A 5965-nucleotide genomic window follows, 5' to 3' on the forward strand; every position below is an offset into this window, starting at 1 on the left:
TATGCATCACATATAAAATATAGTCTACAAAGCTGACATGTTAACACTTGTTATTCTATTTACTTTAAGCTTATTACTCTATATACGACTCAGCTTAAAAACCAACTGAAGAAACTGTCACAACAAGCAGCCAGACCTCCTGCACACTCATTCACTAATCACACAACATCAACAGGTGACTGAACAACCACTCAATTAAAAACTGGATCAATTCCACATGAATGAGTGAGTCCAGACAGCTCACTGTAACTTCAACAAGCAAACTACCTACAGCACATTATATGATCTCTGCTGCATTCTGGTTAAGGAGATAAATTCACACAACAGCCACACAGAGACATTTAACCATCAGAGATGAAATTAGCAACCAAAGAGACAGAGAGAGAGAAGCTGTATCTGACTCACGTTATCTGACGTCTTCTTCTTTCTATCATGGAGATTCATGTCATAACATCCATTTGTGGCTGTTGGTCATCTTGTTTGTTAGTTAACAGAACTTAATGGCTGCTGGTTAACCAGTCTGATATCATTAGCAACAATGACAAACAAGCTAACTCTCCTGGTTGAATACAGAGGTCCTGATATTCTGGAGCTCTGTGCTTCTGGTTGGATAATTGTCTTAGTTTTTTCCTCATGTTTTTACATTCTGAGTCAAACCATTTTTCTTGTTTTCTCTTTTTTGGGTTTAGTTTTAGGAAGGATAAGTTAGATTGTTGCCACACGTGTCACATCTTGCCTGGACTTAAAGTGTTTTTTGGTCTTATGTTGTGTTCTGTGGGGTCTCCTGGTTTTGCACGTCTGTTTGGTCCCTCGGTTCATGGGGGTTTTCTTGTGTGATTTGGGTGGTGGGTTTTGGAGGACTGCGTCATTGGTTTGTTGGGTTGTGTGCTTGGGTTTGTGTTTGTGGTTGGTTTTGGATGGGTTAGTGTAGATGGCATTAAGTTTGTTTTCTGGGTTTTTGTTCTGTTTCCCTTGTGTGTTCATGTACTCCTCCACACCTGCCCTGTGTTAGCCTCGTCAGCCCTGCCCCGCTCCCTGTGTGTCCTCAGCCAATCAGCTCCCTGTATGTTCATTCCCCTCTCTCGAGTTCTCCACCCATCTCCCCACCTGCACCTCATCTCCTTGTTAGTTCAGTTTCTTTTTAAGTTCTGGTTTTCTGTTCAGTCTTTGTTGGATCGTTTTGTGTTGTTCCTTCTGCTAGTTCTGTTCTGCTCTGTTTACCTGTCCGTGACCATCCACAATTAAAAGAGTTTTTCATCATATCTGCATTCCGGCCTCTGCGTTTGGGTCCACTCCTGCTTCCCCGAGCCTGACACACGATGAAAGATATTGTTAATGTGCTCTGTGGCCACGTTTACTCCTTCTTTACTGTGTGGATATGTACGGGCCAGGAAAGAATTTAAAAGCTGCTCGTTGCCTCCTGATATTCAGGTAATCTGTTTTGCTTCCATAAGTAGTGAGTTGTTATATGATATAGTTTACTGGGGTTTGGGCATGGTTGGTTAGAGTGTGTTCTTTTTAGGTAGATCCTGATCTGAATTATTATGATCTGAAAAGGGGGTTTGTTGTTTAACTGTGAATGCTCTGAAACAGAAAGGGTCCAAATCTGTTACTGCATAATCTACTGTGCTACTGCCAAGAGAAGAGCTGTAGGCGTAACGGCCAAAGGAGTCCCCTCTGAACCGACCATTGACTATGTACAGACTGAGGGCCCGGCACAGCTGCAGTAGTTCTTTCCCATTTTTGTTTGTGATTTTATCATAATTACAGGTGTTAGTTTTGTTATTCATGTATTTGTCTCCCTTTGTTCTAGTCGTGTCTGATTCTTCTGATTCCGGCGCTGTCTGTGTTCTGTCCTCTCTTCTGCTGTTTTGGTGGTTCGATGTGGGGATGCGGCCCGGCGCAGCGTCTTTCAGTGTCCTTGCGAAGACAGAAATATTTTCTTTTTTGAGGTGTACTTGGTCGTAGAGGTTGTCGACACTGAGGGTTGGGTGATGGGCCAGATATGCGTTGGGTCTGAGGGCACCATCTCTTGACGTGCTGGAATTGATTCCTAAAATAGTTTTAGGGTGGAAGTCTTTTGGTGGGAAAAGTGTTGCTGGCCTTGTTGATCACTGCTCTTAGTGATGTTGCAACCCGTTCCTGCTGGGCTCTCAGATCGTTGGCGCCTGCATGGATGATGATGTGAATCGGGCTGCTAAGATGTTCTTCAGATAGCAGGTCAAGGGCTCTGTTAGTAGTGGGGCATCGGATTTTGGTTACGCTGTGGTCTCTTTTCATCCAGGAGTTTCCCTTTAGAGTCTGTAAGAAAAACAACGTCCCATTTATTTTGTACGGTGGGGAGTGATGATTGCTCTGATTGCTGTTCACAAGGAACACTGAGGTTTGTCGGTGGTTCTGGTGTCTGCTGCAGGTCAGGAGAGGCAGCCAGTGGGCTGGTGAGGGTTTGTGGTTCAGGGGAAGCAGGTTTGGGTTAACAGGAAGTTGCAGCTGCTGGCTGAGGCTGTGAATTGTCACTTCTTTCTCTCTCAGCTTCTCAGCCAGTGAAGAGATCTCTTTCTTGTTGTCAGTTGTCTCTTGTTTCATTTCTCTCAGCAGTGCTGTTAGCGTGGCTAACTCTTTCCTGCATGCTGAAGTTCTTTTAGCTGGGTCTGGGTGTGTTGCTGATGGATGGCTTTGTTTGATTCTCTAACAGAGTTTGTCTGGAGGGAAAATTCCTGAAGTTGCACCAGTTCACTTTCCATATGTGCAAGCTTATCTCTCATTTCATTCATGGTGGTATATATTGTTGGTCAGTTCCCTCTCTGTTCCTCCTCCGCCAGGCTACTGTATGTTGGTGATGGGGAGGCAGTTGAAGTTGTCTGTGGGGGATCCAGAGGGGAGGTGAGGACCAGATTTCTCTCTCTGTGCTCTTACTAGTGTTTTGAAGGTTTCCCAGTTTTGTAGATGTTGATAGTTGTCATCACTGTATCTGGATCCTCACTCTCTTTTAGCTGTCGTTTCCATCCATTATAAATGCCTTTTCTTTCTGCAGATGGGTGGTGGAGGATGATGGTGCTGTGCCATGCACTGGGGTGTCCAGAGTAAAATATTAGGTTGCTGACATCTCCATTTTTTTTTATAAAGATCAGCAAACAGAGTCTCAGGTTTTCCTTCCAGCAGCTTCTGTTTAAACTCTCGTCTTTGACATTCATTTTTTACCTCAGAAGGGTAATTGATTGGCTGGTCGTGAGCCAGAGTTGAGCAGTGGGAGAGTGTCTCTGATTGGCTCATGCTGGTGGGACTATTTGTGTACAGCACTCTGATTGGTCCAATTACTTCTAGTTTTTGATTGGCTCTCACTGGACCTTATTTAAATGAAGCAAGTGACCGTACAATATAATCCCAGCTGTCAGTGCTAATGTTAGCTTAATTTAGCTAAATGTTTAAATAAAGTAGGAACAAACAAACTGATCAAAATACGTGTAGAAGATGAATTTTCAGGGTTCATCACAGATACATCCCTCCATGTCCTAGTAGATGAATGTTCCTCAGTAACTTAGATGTAGATTTGATTCTTGTTTGTCTTTGTTTTCTGATGAGTTGTTGCTCTTTTAGGTTGTATTTCTTATAGAAATAGAAATGTAAAATTTCGGCATTTTACTCTTTTTTTTTTTTTAAACAACAGATCAAATAATCTGGGAGCTCTTGCAAAGCATTAATCTCTCTCTATGCTACACCTGTCTCTCTCTCTCTCTCTCTATGCTACACCTGTCTCTCTCTCTCTATGCTACACCTGTCTCTCTCTCTCTCTCTATGCTACACCTGTCTCTCTCTCTCTCTATGCTAGACTTCCTTGTTGTGCTAAAGAATAACAGGCCATGGCAGCACAAGATTCCAAAAACTGTGACCATTTTATTTTCATCTATTTGAACATCACAGCTCTGCTATGAACGCTGAAACTTAAAAATGTTAAATACTTGTTTATTTGTGAAGAGACATTATATATCCGTTAAAAGAGTTCTAGTCAGGGGTGGATGTGTGCTCTAGTGTGTCTACATGTTTGTTGACAGTATGTGTGGTATTACTGTCCAATGAGGAAGAAACAGCCTCTGTAACAGGACTGCTGTTCGTCTCTCTGACACCAGATGTTAAATCTGAGAAACGGACATGAAAAGAGAGAGGAGAGATCTGGCCTCCAGATCCTACAGGCATCACACATACAATCAACTATGCATATAAATCAATAATGTCTTGTTGTGTGATGTCTGCAGCCTTCAGGCCTCCAGCATCTGGACCTCCCATTACAGACTGGGAGAGCTGCTGTGAAGCAGGTTACCAGCTGGAACTGTGATGCAAACATAACAAGTACACCTGAGAACAAGCATGTAAACACCTTACTGTCTAATAGCAAAATAATAAAACCAAATCAATAAACCAGTCATTTGGTTTCCACTCCCACAGGTCCAGTGTGATGACTGGGAGACGGCTTCATGCCCAGTAAAAGGCCAGGAGAGGAAACTGGGAGTGCCCCATGTGCAACCCTAACCCAGTGTAGTAATAATGTTTGGTATTGATTTGGAGTCACTGGGTCACGTGACATGGAAGCTATTGAAGAAACTGCTATTATTATTATTATTATTATTATTATTAGACATTATCAATTAGAACAGGTGCAGTCAAAAGTTTTAATCATAATGTTCACTAATATGGGCTCGAAGGTATTAGAGACGATGGCTTTGTGTCATTGAACCAGTAATTTATTGATGGTCGCTGAGTGAAACTCCTGCAGTGAGCTGACCGTCTTCTCTGCCAACGCTGGAGCTGAGGAAGAGGAAGCTGCTGCATCAGAGCCGATGTCTGTCCAACATTCAACTTTAACAACCTTAAACTAACCTCACCGCGGTGTTTATCAGCAGCTGCACTGACGGCTTACAGGACATGATCTGGATAAATGCATTTACTGCAAGCAGTGACCCAAACACTGCTGGAGGCCACATGGAGGCAGTCAGAGATCAGCTAAAGGGAAAACTAGCAGACGCTGTAATGAGTTTAAAGCAAAGTGCTGTTTAAAAACAATATGATCTTCTTCATCAGGATCAATGATGATAAACTATCTGAAGTATAAGATGCACCTCTGCTGAATACTGCATCCACTCTGTAACTTTATCTCTAGAGATGTATGAATCAAAAGGTTTGATCAGCGCAGTGTGAATTTCATACACTTAATAATGAGCTTCAATAACAGGAGATGCATTAACAGCAACAATCAGCTCTGCAGAACGATGCATGAACCAACACTCAGTAATGACACTTCAAGTCAAACTTTGATAGTTTTGGAATCAAATGGTTTTATCAGCACAAACTTTATCTGATCAACTCTGACGGAGTGAATTTGACACATTAATGTCTCCTCATTTAAAAACTTCATTTTAGTGTAAATAAACTTGAACTTGACCACTGCATTAACAGGAATATTTTAATCCTTTTTTTTTTAGAAATGTAATTCATCAAGTAGTGTGATATTTTCACTCTCAGTGATGTGATGTCATGTTCATGTGTGATCAACAAAACTAAAGGTTCAGTGTTAATCTAACATGTCAACATAAACAGGCTACAGTATATCGTCTACATGTCAGACTAATATTGATGACGGACTTCTGTCTTCTTGTCATGCTGACAGTGAAATAAGACAGGAAGTGCTCCTCCATTCTCATTATGAGCACAGACTGTGTTTGATATTAATTATGAATCATCATACATGACTACAGTCATCATCATCATCCTCACACTCACTGAGATCCAGTCTGATGGCTGATGTTGAAAAGCTTCAGGCCCCTAACAAGTGTTGATGATCCCTCTGCATCAGTCAACAACATTTAACTGGACACTGGTGCAGCTGCACTGGTACACCTCACAACCATGTCAATCATCACAATCACACACAAACAAACAAACAAACAAACAAACAGACTGGTTGATGCAG

Source organism: Thunnus maccoyii, chromosome 13 (genome assembly GCF_910596095.1).
Source record: "Thunnus maccoyii chromosome 13, fThuMac1.1, whole genome shotgun sequence".
Taxonomy (NCBI): domain Eukaryota; kingdom Metazoa; phylum Chordata; class Actinopteri; order Scombriformes; family Scombridae; genus Thunnus; species Thunnus maccoyii.